General features: G+C 36.6%; 1 non-coding gene across 1 annotated transcript; it reads right to left on the reverse strand.

Annotated features, from left to right (window-relative positions):
- Positions 1-947: 947 nt before the first annotated feature.
- On the reverse strand, positions 948-1055 carry LOC112774633 (small nucleolar RNA R71). Its single transcript, XR_003189109.1, has one exon. It is a non-coding gene; the product is annotated as a small nucleolar RNA R71 (small nucleolar RNA).
- Between the last annotated feature and the right edge of the window lie 17821 nt (positions 1056-18876).

An 18876-nucleotide genomic window follows, 5' to 3' on the forward strand; every position in this document is an offset into this window, starting at 1 on the left:
TCTTCTTATCTTTTCAAAATTGATTTTCAAATCTTTTTCAACTAACTAATTGACTTTTTGTTTGTTTCTTATCTTTTCAAAACTACCTAACTAACTCTCTCTCTCTCTAATTTTCGAAAATCTCTTCCCTCTTTTTCAAAAATTCTTTTTAATTAACTAATTGTTTCAATTTTTAAATTTTAATTTGCTTTCATTCCTAATTTTCGAAAATCACTAACCCCTTTTAATTTGCTTTCATCTACTAACACTTCATCTTACCCAAATTCGAACCCCCTCTTCCATCTGTGTTCGAATTTTCTCTTCTTCCCTTCTTTACATTACATTCTTTTCTTCTTCTACTCACACAGGGGAACCTCTATACCTGGGTAAAAAGGATCCATATTATTATTATTTTTCTGTTCCCTCTTTTTCATATGAGCAGGAGCAAGGACAAGAACATTCTTGTTGAAGCAGACCCTGAACCTGAAAGGACTCTGAAGAGGAAACTAAGAGAAGCTAAAATATAACAATCCAGAGATAACCTTACAGAAATTTTCGAATAGGAAGAGGAGATGGCAGCCAAAAATAATAATAATGCAAGGAGGATGCTTGGTGACTTTACTGCACCTAATTCCAATTTACATGGAAGAAGCATCTCCATCCCCACCATTGAAGCAAACAATTTTGAGCTGAAACCTCAATTAGTTTCTCTGATGCAGCAGAACTGCAAGTTCCATGGACTTCCATCTGAAGATCCTTTTCAATTCTTAACTGAATTTTTGCAGATCTGTGATACTGTTAAGACTAATGGAGTAGATCCTGAAGTCTACAGGCTCATGCTTTTCCCTTTTGCTGTGAGAGACAGAACTAGAGTATGGTTGGACTCTCAACCTAAGGATAGCCTGAACTCTTGGGATAAGCTGGTCAAGGCTTTCTTAGCCAAGTTCTTTCCTCCTCAAAAGCTGAGTAAGCTTAGAGTGGATGTTCAAACCTTCAGACAGAAGGAAGGTGAATCCCTCTATGAAGCTTGGGAGAGATACAAGGAACTGACCAAAAAGTGTCCTTCTGACATGCTTTCAGAATGGACCATCCTGGATATATTCTATGATGGTCTGTCTGAATTAGCTAAGATGTCATTGGATACTTCTACAGGTGGATCCATTCATCTAAAGAAAACGCCTGCAGAAGCTCAAGAACTCATTGACATGGTTGCTAATAACCAGTTCATGTACACTTCTGAGAGGAATCCTGTGAGTAATGGAACGCCTCAGAAGAAGGGAGTTCTTGAAATTGATACTCTGAATGCCATATTGGCTCAGAATAAAATATTGACTCAGCAAGTCAATATGATTTCTCAGAGTCTGAATGGAATGCAAGCTGCATCCAACAGTACTCAAGAGGCATCTTCTCAAGAAGCGGCTTATGATCATGAGAACCCTGCAATAGCAGAGGTAAATTACATGGGTGAACCCTATGGAAACACCTATAATCCCTCATGGAGAAATCACCCAAATCTCTCATGGAAGGATCAACAAAAGCCTCAACAAGGCTTTAATAATGGTGGAAGAAACAGGTTTAGCAATAGCAAGCCTTTTCCATCATCCACTCAGCAACAAACAGAGAACTCTAAACAAAATACCTCTAATTTAGCAAACTTAGTCTCTGATCTATCTAAGGCCACTCTGAGTTTCATGAATGAAACAAGGTCCTCCATTAGAAATTTGGAAGCACAACTGGGCCAGCTGAGTAAGAAGATCACTGAAACCCCTCCTAGTGCTCTCCCAAGCAATACAGAAGAAAATCTAAAAGGAGAGTGCAAGGCCATTAATATAACCATCATGGCCGAATCCAAGGAGGAAGGGAAGGACGTGAATCCCAAGGAGGAAGACCTCCTGGGACGTCCAGTGATCAATAAGGAGTTTCCCTCTGAGGAACCAAAGGAATCTGAGACTCATCTAGAGACCATAGAGATTCCATTGAACCTCCTTACGCCCTTCATGAGCTCTGATGAGTATTCTTCTTCTGAAGAGAATGAGGATGTTACTGAAGAGCAAGTTTCCAAGTTCCTTGGTACAATCATGAAGCTGAATGCCAATTTATTTGGTAATGAGACTTGGGGAGATGAACCTCCCATGTTCACCAATGAACTAAATGCATTGGATCAACTGAGATTGCCTCAGAAGAAACAGGATCCTGGAAAGTTCCTAATACCTTGTACTATAGGCACCATGACCTTTGAGAAGGCTCTATGTGACCTTGGGTCAGGAATAAACCTCATGCCACTCTCTGTAATGGAGAAACTGGGAATCTTTGAGGTGCAAGCTGCTAGAATCTCATTAGAGATGGCAGACTATTCCAGAAAACAGGCTTATGGACAAGTAGAGGACATGTTAGTAAAGGTTGAAGGCCTTTACATCCCTGCTGATTTCATAATCCTAGATACTGGGAAGGATGAGGATGAATCCATCATCCTTGGAAGATCCTTCCTAGCCACAGCAAGAACTGTGATAGATGTTAACAGAGGTGAATTAGTCCTTCAATTAAATAGGGACTCCCTTGTGTTTACAACTCAAGGTTATCCTTCTGTAAACATGGAAAAGAGGCATAGTAAGCTTCTCTCAAAACAGAGTCAACCAGAGCCTCCACAGTCAAACTCTAAGTTTGGTGTTGGGAGGCCACAACCAAACTCTAAGTTTGGTGTTGAACTCCCATATCCAAACTCTAAGTTTGGTGTTGGGGAGTCTCAACAATGCTCTGAACATCTGTGAGGCTCCATAAGAGCCCACTGTCAAGCTATTGACATTAAAGAAGCACTTGTTGGGAGGCAACCCAATATTTATTTAATTATATTTTTTATTGGTTATATGTCTTCATAGGTTCATGATCATGTGAAGTCACAAAAACAATTGAAAAAAATGGAAGAAAAATCAAAAATAGCAGAAGAAAAATCACACCCTGGAGGAAGGACTTAAGGAGCATATGGCTGGCGTTCAACGCCAGAACAGAGCATGGATCTGGCGTTGAACGCCAGAAATGCACACTGAGGAAGAGCTGGCACTGAACGCCAGAAACAAGCATCTGGGCGCTGAACGCCCAGAACAAGCATCAATTCGGCGTTAAAACGCCAGAATTGCATGCAAAGGCATTTTACATGCCTAATTGGTGCAGGGATGCAATTTCTTGACACCTAAGGATCTGTGGACCCCACAGGATCATCTCAGCATCTGTGGACCCCACAGGATCCCCACCTACCACCACTCACTCTCTTCCCTCTTCTCAATGCTCATCCTCTCTTCCCAATAAACACTCTTCCCCAAAACTCTTCACCAATCACCTCAATCTCTCTTCCCTATCACCACTTTACCACTCACATCCATCCACTCTTCCCCATAAACCTACCTCATAAACTCCACCTACCTTCAAAATTCAAAATCAATTTCCCACCCAAACCCACCCTATATGGCCGAAACTAACTCCCTCCTTTCCTCCATATTTTCTTCTTCTTCTTCATCTATTCTTTCTTCTCTTGCTCGAGGGCGAGCAATATTCTAAGTTTGGTGTGGTAAAAGCATAAGCTTTTTGTTTTTCTATTACCATTGATGGCACCTAAGACCGGAGAATCCTCTAGAAAAGGGAAAGGAAAGACAAAAGCTTCCACCTCCGAGTCATGGGAGATGGAAAGATTCATCTCCAACGCTCATCAAAACCACTTCTATGATGTTGTGGCCAAGAAAAAGGTGATCACCGAGGTCCCTTTCAAGCTCAAGAGAAATGAGTATCCGGAGATCCGACATGAAATCCAAAGAAGAGGTTGGGAAGTTCTAACAAACCCCATCCAACAAGTCGGCATCCTAATGGTTCAAGAGTTCTATGCCAATGCATGGATCACTAAGAACCATGATCAAAGTAAGAACCCGAACCCAAAGAATTATCTCACCATGGTTCGGGAAAAATACTTAGATTTTAGTCTGGAAAATGTGAGGTTGGCGTTTGACTTGCCTATGATGCAAGGAGATGCACGCCCCTACACTAGAAGGGTCAACTTTGATCAAAGGTTGGACCAAGTCCTCATGGACATATGTGTGGAAGGAGCTCAATGGAAGATTGACTCAAAAGGCAATCCAGTTCAACTTAGAAGACTGGACCTTAAGCCTGTGGCTAGAGGATGGTTGGAGTTCATCCAACGCTCCATCATCCCCACTAGCAACCGATCTGAAGTTACTGTGGATCGGGCCATCATGATTCATAGCATCATGATTGGTGAGGAAGTAGAAGTTCATGAAGTCATCTCCCTTGAACTCTACAAAATAGCCGAAAATCCCTCCCAAGGCTAGCTTTCCCTCATCTTATTTGCCATCTATGTTACTCAGCTGGAGCTTTCATAAAAGGAGACATTCCCATTGAGGAAGAGAAGCCCATCACTAAGAAAAGGATGGAGCAAACAAGAGAGCCCACTCATGGAGCTCAAGAAACGCATGAGGAAGCTCACCATCAAGAAATTCCTGAGATACCTCAAGGGATGCACTTTCCTCCACAGAATTTTTGGGAGCAAATCAACACCTCCCTAGGAGAATTAAGTTCCAACATGGGATAATTAAGGGTGGAACATCAAGAGCACTCCATCGTACTCCATGAAATTAGAGAAGATCAAAGAGCAATGAGGGAGGAGCAACAAAGACAAGGAAGAGACATAGAAGAGCTCAAAGACATCATTGGTTCCTCAAGAAGGAAACGCCACCATCACTAAGGTGGACTCATTCCTTGTTCTTAAATTCTCTGTTTTTCGTTTTCTCTATGTTAAGTGCTTATCCATGTTTGTGTCTTATTACATGATCATTAGTATTTAGTAACTTTGTCTTAAAGTTATGAATGTCCTATGAATCCATCACCTCTCTTAAATGAAAAATGTTTTAATTCAAAAGAACAAGAAGTACATGAGTTTCGAATTTATCCCTGAACTTAGTTTAATTATATTGATGTGGTGACAATACTTTTTGTTTTCTGAATGAATGCTTGAACAGTGCATATGTCTTTTGAAGTTGTTGTTTAAGAATGTTAAATATGTTGGCTCTTGAAAGAATTATGACAAGGAGACATATTATTTGATAATCTAAAAAATCATAAAAATGATTCTTGAAGCAAGAAAAAGCAGTGAATACAAAGCTTGCAGGAAAAAAATGGCGAAAAAAATTAGAAAAAGAAAAAGCAAGCAGAAAAAGCCAAAAGCTCTTAAAACCAAAAGGCAAGGGTAATAAAAAGGATCCCAAGGCTTTGAGCATCAGTGGATAGGAGGGCCTAAAGGAATAAAATCCTGGCCTAAGCGGCTAAACCAAGCTGTCCCTAACCATGTGCTTGTGGCGTGAAGGTGTCAAGTGAAAACTGGAGACTGAGCGGTTAAAGTCAAAGTCCAAAGCAAAAAAAAAAGAGTGTGCTTAAGAACCCTGGTCACCTCTAATTGGGGACATTAGCAAAGCTGAGTCACAATCTGAAAAGGTTCACCCAGTTATGTGTCTGTGGCATTTATGTATCCGGTGGTAATACTGGAAAACAAAGTGCTTAGGGCCACGGCCAAGACTCAAAAAGTAGCTGTGTTCAAGAATCAACATACTGAACTAGGAGAATCAATAACACTATCTGAACTCTGAGTTCCTATAGATGCCAATCATTCTGAACCTCAATGGATAAAGTGAGATGCCAAAACTATTCAAGAGGCAAAAAGCTACAAGTCCCGCTCATCTGATTAGAGCTATGTTTCATTGATAGTTTGGAATTTATAGTATATTCTCTTCTTTTCATCCTATTTGATTTTCAGTTGCTTGGGGACAAGCAACAATTTAAGTTTGGTGTTGTGATGAGCGGATAATTTATATGCTTTTTGGCATTGCTTTTACTATGTTTTTAGTAGGATCTAGTTACTTTTAGGGATGTTTTCATTAGTTTTTATGTTAAATTCATATTTCTGGACTTTACTATGAGTTTGTGTGTTTTTCTGTGATTTCAGGTATTTTCTGGCTGAAATTGAGGGACTTGAGCAAAAATCAGATTCAGAGGTTGAAGAAGGACTGCTGATGCTGTTGGATTCTGACCTCCCTACACTCAAAATGGATTTTCTGGAGCTACAGAACTCAAACTGGCGCGCTTCCAATTGCGTTGGAAAGTAGACATCTAGGGCTTTCCATCAATATATAATCGTCCATACTTTGGCCGAGTTTAGACAACGCAAAAGGGCGTTGAACGCCAGTTCTACGCTGCAGTCTGGAGTTAAACGCCAGAAACACGTCACGAACCAGAGTTGAACGCCAGAAACACGTTACAAACTGGCGTTCAACTCCAAGAATGACCTCTCCACGTGTAAAATTCAAGCTCAGCCCAAGCACACACCAAGTGGGCCCTGGAAGTGGATTTATGCATCAATTACTTACTTCTGTAAACCCTAGTAACTAGTTTAGTATAAATAGGACTTTTTACTATTGTATTAGAGATCTTCGGATCATCTTATGATTTTTTAGTTCATCTTTGGATCATATTGATCATGTTTTGGGGGCTGGCCATTCGGCCATGCCTGAACCTTTCACTTATGTATTTTTCAACGGTAGAGTTTCTACACTCCATAGATTAAGGTGTGGAGCTCTGCTGTTCCTCATGAATTAATGCAAAGTACTACTGTTTCTTTATTCAATTCAACTTATTCCGCTTCTAAGATAGTCATTTGCACTTCAATATGAATGTGATGAACGTGACAATCATCATCATTCCTCTACGAACGCGTGCCTGACAACCACTTCCGTTCCACCTTAGATTGAATGAATATCTCTTGGATCTCTTAATCAGAATCTTCGTGGTATAAGCTAGATTGATGGCGGCATTCATGAGAATCCGGAATGTCTAAACCTTGTCTGTGATATTCCAAGTAGGATTCAGGGATTGAATGACTGTGACGAACTTCAAACTCGCGAGTGCTGGGCGTAGTGACAGACGCAAAAGGATAGTAAATCCTATTCCAGTACGATCGAGAACCTCTAGATGATTAGCCATGCAGTGACAGCGCATCGGACCATTTTCACAGAGAGAATGGGATGTAGCCATTGACAACGGTGATGCCCTTACATAAAGCCAGCCATGTAAAGGAGTAGGACTGATTGGATGAAGACAGCAGGCAAGCAGAAGTTCAGAAGAACGAAAGTATCTCTATACGCTTATCTGAAATTCCCACCAATGAATTACATAAGTGTTTCTATCTTTATCTTCTAGTTATTTATTATTTATTTTCGAAAACTCCATAACCATTTGATATCCGCCTGACTGAGATTTACAAGGTGACCATAGCTTGCTTCATACCAACAATCTCCGTGGGATCGACCCTTACTCACGTAAGGTTTTATCACTTGGACAACCCAGTGCACTTGCTGGTTAGTTGTGTGAGTTGTGAAGTTATGTTTGGACCGTGGTATTGTGCACCAGTTGTTGGCGTCATTGCCAGGGAGAGAACGAACAACAAATTTTACAACCTCTGAGTAACAATTTCGCATACCAAAGCCCACAGAGCATCATCCAAGCTTCGTTCCCAATCCTTTCTACGGGTACTTACAGTCCGTTCTAGGATTCTTTTCAGTTCTCTGTTAGAAACTTCAGCTTGCCCATTTGTCTGTGGATGATATGGAGTCGCCACCTTGTGGCGAATCCCATACCGGACCATGGCGGAGTAAAGTTGTTTGTTGCAGAAGTGGGTGCCCCCATCACTGATTAGTACCCTAGGGACACCAAATATGCTGAATATATGTTTCTGGAGGAACTTTAGTACTATTTTAGTATCATTGGTGGGTGTGGCAATGGCCTCTACCCATTTTGATACATAGTCAACTACCACCAGAATATAAGTGTTTGAGTATGATGGTGGGAAAGGCCCCATGAAATCAATTCCCCATACATCAAACAACTCAATCTCCAAGATTCCTTGTTGAGGCATGGCGTAACTATGAGGCAAATTACCAGCTCTCTGGCAACTGTCACAGTTACGTATAAACTCCTGGGAATCTCTGTAGAGTGTAGGCCAGTAGAAACCACATTGGAGGACCTTGGTGGCTATTCGCTCACCTCCGAAATGGCCTCCATATTGTGATCCATGGCAATGCCAAAGGATCCTCTGTGCTTCTTCTCTAGGCACACACCTACGGATTATTCCGTCTGCACATCTCTTAAAGAGATAAGGTTCATCCCACAAGTAGTACTTTGCATCAGAAATTAATTTTTTCTTTTGTTGCCTGCTGTATGCCTTGGGTATGAACCTTGCAGCTTTATAGTTTGCAATGTCTGCAAACCATGGTGTTTCCTGAATGGCGAACAAATGCTCATCCGGAAAGGTTTCAGAGATTTCAATAGAGGGAGAGGGCGCCCCTTCTACTGGCTCTATTCGAGATAGATGATCAGCCACTTGGTTTTCTGTCCCTTTTCTGTCTGTTATTTCTATATCAAACTCTTGCAGAAGCAATACCCATCTTATAAACATGGGTTTTGAATCCTGCTTTGTAAGTAGATATTTAAGAGCAGCATGGTCAGTGTACACAATCACTTTTGATCCTACTAAGTATGATCTAAACTTGTCAATGGCATAGACCATTGCAAGCAATTCCTTTTCTGTGGTTGTGTAATTTTTCTGGGCATCATTTAAAACACGGCTAGCGTAATAAATGACATGCAGAAGTTTGTCATGCCTCTGCCCCAGTACTGCACCAATGGCGTGATCACTGGCATCACACATTAATTCGAATGGTAATGTCCAGTCTGGTGCAGAGATAACTGGTGCTGTGACCAGCTTAGCTTTCAGAGTTTCAAATGATTGCAGGCACTCTGTGTCAAACAAAAATGGCGTGTCAGCAGCTAGCAGGTTGTTTAGAGATTTTGCAATTTTTGAAAAATCCTTTATGAACCTCCTATAGAATCTTGCATGCCCCAGGAAGCTTCTGATTGCCTTAACATTGGCAGGTGGTGGTAATTTTTTAATTACCTCTATTTTAGCTTGATCCACCTCTATTCCCTTGTTTGAAATTTTATGCCCAAGGACAATCCCTTCAGTCACCATAAAGTGACATTTTTCCCAGTTTAAAACCAGGTTGGTCTCTTGGCATCTTTTCAAAACCAGTGTCAGGTGATCAAGACAGGAGCTGAATGAGTCTCCATATACTGAAAAGTCATCCATGAAGACTTCCAGAAATTTTTCCACCATATCAGAGAAAATAGAGAGCATGCATCTCTGAAAGGTTGCAGGCGCATTACACAGCCCAAAAGGCATCCTTCTGTAAGCAAATACTCCAGATGGACATGTGAGGTATAAGGACTCCTTCCACGACTGCTCGGCTTTGAGGAGTGCTGCTCATCGTCCAAGGAGAATGACGGAACACCTCGGTAATGCGAAACACGGCGGTGGGAGCACCTGCAAAAAGCACTCCGACACTCAAGCCATAACAAAATATTAAGAAAGCAATACGAATGAGAAGTGAAATGTATTTGTAACCTGTTTTCTCCTGGGCTATCTGGTTTGTTTATATAGATGAGTGAAGTGTTAGCTTCCGTTTGTCCGTTCCGATCTTTTTGGTGGGGTGACGAGTGCTGTTGTTATTGATAACGGACTAGAGATGGTGTTTGACTTGTGTGAAACTATGATCAAGTTGTGGCTGAGTTCTGCGTTATTATCTCCGGATTATTTGGTCGGTTTTGATGTTGATCTTCTTACCGAGTTTATGGGGTACACGTCAAGGGTAAATGAGGGTTAATTGTCATTTTCAAATTAAATTGGGCTAGATAAAAAGTCCATTGTACATATTTATAGAAATATCATTGTCTCCCTAGCGGGACTAAAAAAAATCAGAAACATCCTTGCAATCCCTCAACCCCTTAACCTGATCGGCCTCCTAAAGCATAGCCTGTGCCCGATGTGGATTCTGGCCGTTGCCACCACACAGACACCCAAGATAGCGGGCCAACTCCCCACAGACGCATCAACGGCGGTCATCCTCGTACATATCATTAGGACAGTAGCATGTGTGTGGCTCGAACAACAGACGATTCTCGCACTGAGTTGGATTGCATCGGCAAAGGCCTCCACAACGCCGATTAGCCTCCTTACAGCAACATCGGCAGGTCTTTAGCGAGCCATGCACCCACAGAATTTTGAAAATAAGTTCTTTTCATAGTTGAAGAGAATGAAAAATCCCTTAAAAGATATCTGTTGAGTTATTACACTTTATATACTATGTACTTCTTGTGTACTCCCACTAAAAAAAATTACAACAAATAAACCCTACATCTATTACTAATAAAACAATAATTTAGGTAACAATAATTACATGATCTAATAATATTAATTTTTTTAAACACATACAAATAAATACAAATTAATTAATAAATCAATAAAATAAAAATTATTTATTCTAAGAAAAAAAATTTATACATAATTATTTAATTATATAAAGATACTCAGACTTCGAAATTATTTTTTGGATATAGTTTATGAATTGTAATTTTTATTGTGTCAAAATAATATACTATTATAATAGTATTGACTAATTTTATGTCTATCTTTGTATTAGTTATTTTTAAAATTTAAGACTTGATTGTTTTTAAAATGTTAATAAATACATGTATTTTAAATTTTAATTTTAAATTTTGACTATTTTATATTTTTATTTATGTAGCACTGAATCAATAAGTTCAACCTGTGACCCACCGATTGAACTAATGTATCAGCTCGGTTTTGACAACTATGCTACTACCTCTACCTTCTTCATGACTTCATCCCCATCATTATGGCTTCTACTTCTATTATTTTTATTATGTAACCACACTTTATTATCATCATTATTTCTTTTACCGGCATTATCACCGATATTAATATCATTAATATTAATGTTCTCTTCTTTCATTTCTTGTTCAATGCTATTTTTTCTTTAAAAGGTCTTTGTATTATAATTATTTTTTTTACGACATATAATTTTTAATAATGGTCTTTCTCCACTTAGCCATTACGGTAAAAAAATTTTTTAGAAATAAACTTATTTAATAGTTTTTGAGAGTTTGAAACCCCATAAACTATAAATAAAATCCCAACAAAATTAATTTTGTTACTATGTAACGATTTTTAGTAGAAGAATCATATCATCTCAAAATAAAAAAAAAATAAAATTAAAATATCTTTTTTTTTATAGGAATTACCTTCTCCTTCAAAAAAAATAGACCATAGTCGAATTTGGTGTTTGCTATATTTAGCCATTTTATTTTAATACGAGTCTAACGACTAATATCGGTCTATGGTATTTAATTATTTATATATCCATCAATTACTTTATTAATTAATTGTTGATTTAAAAAATATAGACTTCCAAATTCTAGCAAACCCGATTATAAGAATTAAGATTATGAATTAACACTCAAATGTTCCTAAGAAATTTTATAACCGGCACTTATTTATGGCAAATAAATTTTTTTTTTATTTTTAAAGATTATTTTCGTTAAAATGATCAATTCATTATTTTAAGAAAAGGTATGAGGAGCCAATGTAATTGCTATATAATGTGTACAATGGGAATATTTTTTGTAATTAAAATTAAATGATAATTAAAGTAATTAATTATTATTTATTTCAAATTTTAAATTCAACCCAAATAAGGATTCTATACCGTTAATAATGCAAAATTGAAAACTGCCAACCCTCTCCCCTCATTTACAGGGAATTGCTTCTCGGAAATTCTCACCTTCTCTCAACGGTGCCACCCCGCAACCCGCAACAGCTGTCATCACGCATAGCCTTGAGAGACGCTATCGTGCGCACCGCGAAGGACCGTGCAACACCGTCCCGAGGGTTGCTTCGTTCGTGCAGCCGTGGACGTCCCAGTCGGAGAAGATCCCCCTCCCCCCAGCTGGCAACGGTTCACCCTCCGACATCATCATTCATCACCACAAGGTTATACACAAACTGCACTTCTAGTTGCTCTCATTGTTCTAGTTATTGCTATCAATCTTCAAGGTGCCATTGCTGACTATGGTGGTGGTTGACAGGGTGGACATGCCACTTTCTATGGTGGTGGTGATGTTTCCGGCACAATGGGTCAGTTTATTAGAACCATTTTTTGTGCATGTGTTGATTATATTAACATAATAATAATATAAATTGTTAGTGTTGTGCATTTTGTTTAGACTTGGTCATTATTTTTTTCTGTTCTTCAACTATAGAAGATGTAAAATCTCAAACACAATGTTCTTTATGAAATTTTATGAACCACTAAGTTGGATGTTTATTCTCTATTTTTTAAGCAGATTTCAAAAAGAAAAGGCCACTTAGCAACTAATAATGAATTGTTTCCTTAAAAGAGTCTAGATGTGGTTTATCCTGATCCAAAGCGCTGCTGCTATTTTACAAAAAGTTATAACAGATATGTGAAGAGAACTGGATTCCTTTTAGCAACTGTTTAGGTAGAATTTCTAATTGGTAGAAATTTTTTTTGATGTATTGTTTAATGTATTCTCCTAACAATGCAATTCATGTTATTGCCTTTTAAGCACTATTATTTAGCTCAAATAATATAAACTTTCAAACACTATTATTTAGCTCATATATATGTTTAGCTCAAATAATATACACTTTGCAATCAAATACTAGCTAAGAGAACAACAGAGATAATATTATTCCAAAAGTTGAGTTTCAAATTCCAAGATGCATCCAAGCATAGTGGTACTATTCATTCATTCATTAACTACAACTACGGTAGAGTGTATATTGTGTTCACTTGGATCATATAGTATATAACAGATACAATAATAAATTTTCTTTCAGGCTTCAGAGAAGATTTTAGAAATCTTCATCACATATAGAAGCCTTAACAATTGAAGTGGAATGGAATCAATTTATCTTTTCCCTTATTTTCCTTATTATCCTTATCATCATCACCTTGCTTCTTACTTGAAGAACATCCTGCCACTAATAAGAACAATTAAAAATATTCAAGAAATTATTATTACGGTAATGGAAATTAAAATAATTTAATTATCATACAGCAGGGTGTAGTAGTTGCTTACATTTTTCATTAAACTTTTTGGCTCGCTCTATGATTTCTTGGCATCCAACAGTAAAATTATGCATAATCTCACCGTGTGTTTGGAACTGCTCATGGGATTCGACTTCCGGCTCCTCAAAATTCATCACCACATCTGTTGTGTTTGTTTCAGGAAAGCTTTCGACGACGGCAGCTGCGGCGGCTTCGGCTTCATTCACCTGCTGAAAGTTATCCGCTACTGATGATGATTCCAACAATGGCCGTGGCTTCTTTAGATCCTTTTCTGAAGTTGGTGCTGCTGCTTCAGATGCTAGCCTCTTACATTTATCCTTCTTATTTGGATCCTCATCCATTTCTGTTTTGTGTGCTGCAAACAATAATAATGAATTATTAAGCTATAATTACATTTTTAATTTTCTTATTCTTGGCAATGGATTATATGTTCATTTTTGGAAGTGTTATAGCTTCTGGTTTGGTGCTTGTGCTTGTTCTGTACGGTTCTGCATCAAATAAGAGAAAATTCAGTGTTCCAAGTGCAACAACACATGTACAAAGTATAAAGACATTAGAAAATGGTACATGAACTCCACCAGAAGTCTCAGAAGGATGTGATGATATCATCATTGTAGGTGCTGGTGTTGCTGGTGCAGTCCTTAATTTCACTCTTGGAAAGGTAATACAAATATTTCTTTTCTAGTTTTCTCTATTTAGAATTCTATTTTATGATGGTTTCTTTGAGTTATAGTCTCTAAATAAGTCTTAACTCATAGATAAGATCTTATACTATGGTCTAACTAAATTGACATAAATAAAATAAAATACAAAAAATGTAAGTTATAGGCCGCAAAGAATGTATATCCTAGAGAGAATAGTGTTTTGTATATATTCATTTTCTGTTTTTGTTTCTATGGCTTGGAGCTCCAATGGTTCTTTTTCATGAAGGGAAGTATAGATATATGTTCTAGAATTTAATTTTGATGCACTTTCAGTGTAAAGTAGTTAATATAGGCTGGATGTTTATTTTACTAGGTAGGTCGATAGTTATTTTCATTCTAATTTGGATGTTTATTTGATTTGGATTGAATTTAATATAATTTTGCCTGATAAGAAGAATTTGTTAAAAAATATTGTGAGCATGGTGTCTATTATAAATTAAAATTTTACTAACACGCTTAATCTTGTTTAAGTTAGTCATTTTCTTGGTGGTTTACATTGCTGATATCTATGTCATAGTACCATATGTCACTTAATTCCTTTGGTTGTTTTTTTTTTCTTTGTGTTTGATTGCAGGTCGTGGAAGTGATGGACGTGACTGAGCTAGAAACTAATGAGACGGAACTTAGTCATATTGTAGAATTGGATTTAGTGTACCATTCAATGAATTCAAGTATGCTTTGGAGTTGTTGCAGTTAGATATAAGTGATTAAGTTATAACAAGGTTATGTGACATTTAGATTTGTAAAACAAATACTAAATTGTATTTTTCTTTAGCCATTTAAACTAAGTCGGATGTTCATTTTACTATGATTGCATATGGTTCTTTCCATTCTAAAGTAGATGGTTATTTTGGGTATATTATTTGTCTTTTACTTGATTTCAATTGCACATGGCCTGCAAGTGTTTTTATTATGCCGGTTGAATTAGATTTAGTTTAATTTGATTGAATTTAAGCTGGGTTCTAGTTATGCCATTTAAACATGATGCACGAGTGGTATTTTTTGTCAATTGCTTAGTTGTTTTTTATCAACTAATGTGGATGTTCATTTTACCGTGTATGCGAATTGTTCATTTCTTTTTAGAGTGGATGTTTATTTTGGGTATACCGTTTGTCCTTTACTTTATTTTCTGGTTTTTGCATCTGCATGCTCTGCGTGTTTCTTTTTTTTTTTTTTTTGGTTTGGGAATTATAGATTAAAATACGATTCGTGTAAACATTGATATTAACTTGAAAAACAAATAGAGTCTTAATTTGAAATTAAAATAATTTTTTTTATTACATAACATTTACACGAGATATATAATTTATAGTTTAAAGAAATACTAGAAAGCTAATAGTTAGTCATCAATATTTAAAAGTGTGTTAACATAAGAAGAATCTTCAAGAAATGCTGCATCATGATGATAATGTTAAGCTCTTCAAGGCTAAGTTAAGGAAGCTTGTCAAGAGCTCTCTACTTGTAATCTTTCTCCAACATTTTGGCTGCTAGAGATTGTACATGTGATCCTTCTGTCTCTTCCTTGCTCTTCAATTTCGTAACTCGTGCGATAGTCGATGTGCACTGAAAAGCAGGAACACAGCTCAATTTTCAGGCATATCAATTACTAGTGTGTAACAAGAACTCATTAACTCCAAGCTTTAGAAGATAATCAACAATTTATGAAAAAAAGTCTTAACCTCAAAAAAGCATAACTAAATGATTAACTAAATAATTGCTTTCAATATAACCAATAAAATAGAGTGAAACTCAATTCCAACACAAAATAAAATGAACATATGCATACATAGTAAATGAACATCCGCTTTTTAGTTGATAATAAACATCTAACAAATTAACCAAAATTTCATCTGTGCACCATGTTTACATAGCCTAACTCAAACCCAACTTCAATTCAAGAAAAGATAAACTAAGACTAATCCAATTTTTCTCCATTACTCGGAAACCACTTAACAAAAGAAACTAGTGGAGCATGTACATGCAAAATTCAGCAAATCAAGCAAAAGATCAATATTATAAGTAAAATAAACTTCTACTTTTCGAATAAATGAATCATCTGCATAATAATAAAATAAACATCCACTTTAGTTGATAATAAACATCTAACAAATTAAGAAATTTTATTCAATTATTCCATTCTTAATTAAAATCCAATGCCACCACCAACAGCACAATCAGATAGCATATATGCTACTACATAAGGTCTTTTTTTGTTATTATATACATGATATGTTGCTAGTAATTAAAAAGAAGCTAAGTCATAGTTGGATGCATGCTAAAAGAAATGCAGAATACCACTTCTATGTTATGCAGCTTATTTTTTATAAAAGTCTCTTCCCTCCATGATATGTCGCTTATTTTTGGCAAAAGCTTGACATAAAAATCAATTCAAACTTGCAGCTATTCTGCAAAAAATGGCATATATTAAACAAATTATAGAAAAGATGGCCTACTGTTAATTGACTTATTCCAATGGCTAGATCAACTTTTAGTTTGTTTTTGAATAAAATTATATTTTATTTGTCTATTTCTTATATTACTTAGTTAGCAATTTAATCTTCAGAAACAACTTTCAACAACATTTTGGTGTGCAATATTTTTCAGCACAGAAAATAATTAAACCCTTCAGAATTCATAGAAATAATTTCACACAAAATGGCATATCATTAGAGTCAAAAGAGAAAGAATCAACTAACGTCATCAATGTCCCAAACCCTGGCAGTTTTGTCAAATGAAGTTGTTGCTAAACGAGGCATGCTTGGACTAAAACAAACATCGGTGCTCGTAGACGAATGCTCTTCCAGAACAGCCTTCTGCTTCAAGGTATCCATGTGCCATAAAACAGCCTGTACAGAAAAATAATTGGGAGGAAAGCGGGGGGCAAGCGAACTGGTTGCGAACGGCAACGTAGGAGGCGCGCACTGGAGGGTGAGCAGCAGGGGTCTGGACGGCGCTGATGGAGGTGCGAGGTCACTCGCCGCCGCTGCGGTGGGATGGTCAAGAGAGGTCTTAAGGATTGGGTAGGGAGGGTTGCCGTCAGAAAGAGATTGGGGAAAATTTGAATTAGGGATTAGATGATTGTAGTTAAAATAAAACTGAATAGGATTTTTAAAATTAGGGTAAAAGGTGAGTTAATTTTTATTTTTTATTGATATTGGGCTTAATAAACAGCCCATTGTACACATTGTATAGATATCCCATTGACTCCCTAATGGGATTCTTATTTTAAATAAAAAATACTATTTGTACATTAAAATCAGACACTAATATATTTGTGTATAAATATATGTGTAGTTTAATTTATTTTTAATGTGCATTTATATCCTAACATATATTTTATATCTGTGACTGATTTTGATGTACATGTAGCATTACCCATTTTAAATATATGTTAAATAAATAAGTCCATATAATTATATTAAAAAACATTAAATTTCAAAAAATATTATTATAATACAAATTAATCTCTCTAAAAGAAAATAATAAAAATATATGTCGTTTAGGTTTTGGCACTTAAATATCCAAAAAACGATGTCGTATCACTTGTTATGGGAGAAAAATTTTCAATAAATATCATTTATGATGTTTTTGGGCTATTTGAGTGCTAAAATAAAAACGATGTTGTTTTACATAGTCTAACGTAGCTTGGCATCAGGCTGTCCACGTCAGTATTTTAATAATGTTCGTACCTCAGAAATTGTTCCAGAAACTAATATCAGTTACATTCACAAAATTTGGAGACTAAATAATAGAGACAATTAAAACTTCAGGGATTAAATTAAAGTTTGCCTACAAATTTAGTGACAAAATTGAGTATTTAGCTGAGTAAAGACTTAATCTGGTCCCTATCTATTTTCACGAAGGATAAGGTGATCCTTGTCGAATAAAAATAAACACTTCGATCTTCAATCTTTTTATTTTGGCATAATATAATTCCTCTGTTAAAACATTTGTTAAATAGTCATGACAATTACTTTTATGGGGGTTTTAAATCTCTAAACCTTTTTCCTCACAAGTTCTTTTCAATAATATGACTAACTATGATTATTACTATTTATAGTTATAAAAATTGAACTAAACTGATCAATTCAACTAAAAAATTAATGAACTAAACACTAATTTATTCCAATTTAACATTTTAACCGTTAAAAAAAAATAAACCAATCAAAATTAGTATAAACTAGTATGAACTAAATTGGTCAAATAGTCAACATGTATGATCAACTTGAAAATTTTTAAAAAACACGCACAAATGGTGGAAATTAAACTTGGCTCTTCAAATATGAAGAGCAAGCTAACAACCATTATTCTCATCTGTTTTTAATTATCTTTTTTTAAAGATATATTTTTTATTGCATAAAAGAACTTTATACCTGGAGTACATTATGTTCTCCTGGAGTACATTATGTCAAGACAAAGGAATTTTTCAATTGAGATGTTAAATAAAAATTATCTAATGGGTAAAGGAGAGAAAGAAAACAATTAAGAAAGAAAGAAGTTCCAAAGTGCTAGTTACTACTGTTCATAGAGAAGGTGGTCTGAGAAAATGATGTCGCCGGTATTCCTCCTCCAACAATATCGCCTGAGACGGAATTTCCCCAGGTTCCTGGCGTTTGTCCTCGAAGACTAAAGCGTTCCGCGTCAACCAAATCTGCCATAAAAGGTAAGCCACCTGAGCACTTTTGATTCTGAAATTGGGTTTGGATTTCTCAGCTTCCATGAATTGACTCCACCAATCCCAAGCTTTTAGGTTAGGGTCGCAGGGAATAGTGCTAGCTACTGGGGAGCTGTTCCAAATTTGAAGAACTTCTGGGCAGAAGACAATGGCATGCATCGGTGTCTCCGGCGCCCATTAACAGCGGGGACAAAGGCTGCTAACATGTGGTAATTTCTCGTTCAATTTTGCTTTAACTGCAATGCCTTCATGGGCTAATCTCCAAGCAAATAATTTGACCTTTGGTGTTACTCTCATTTTCCACAAGGTCTTCCACATTTCTGAGTCTGCATATCGGGGATGGAGTGAATTCACTGGAGGGGGTGAAAGAATTGGTATGCTATACTATACCCAGATTTTACCTAGTACTCTCCTGAGTTGTTATTGCACCATATAATCGAGTCTTCCTCTTCTGTGATAG

This window comes from Arachis hypogaea, chromosome 18, assembly GCF_003086295.3.
Source record: "Arachis hypogaea cultivar Tifrunner chromosome 18, arahy.Tifrunner.gnm2.J5K5, whole genome shotgun sequence".
Lineage (NCBI taxonomy): Eukaryota > Viridiplantae > Streptophyta > Magnoliopsida > Fabales > Fabaceae > Arachis > Arachis hypogaea.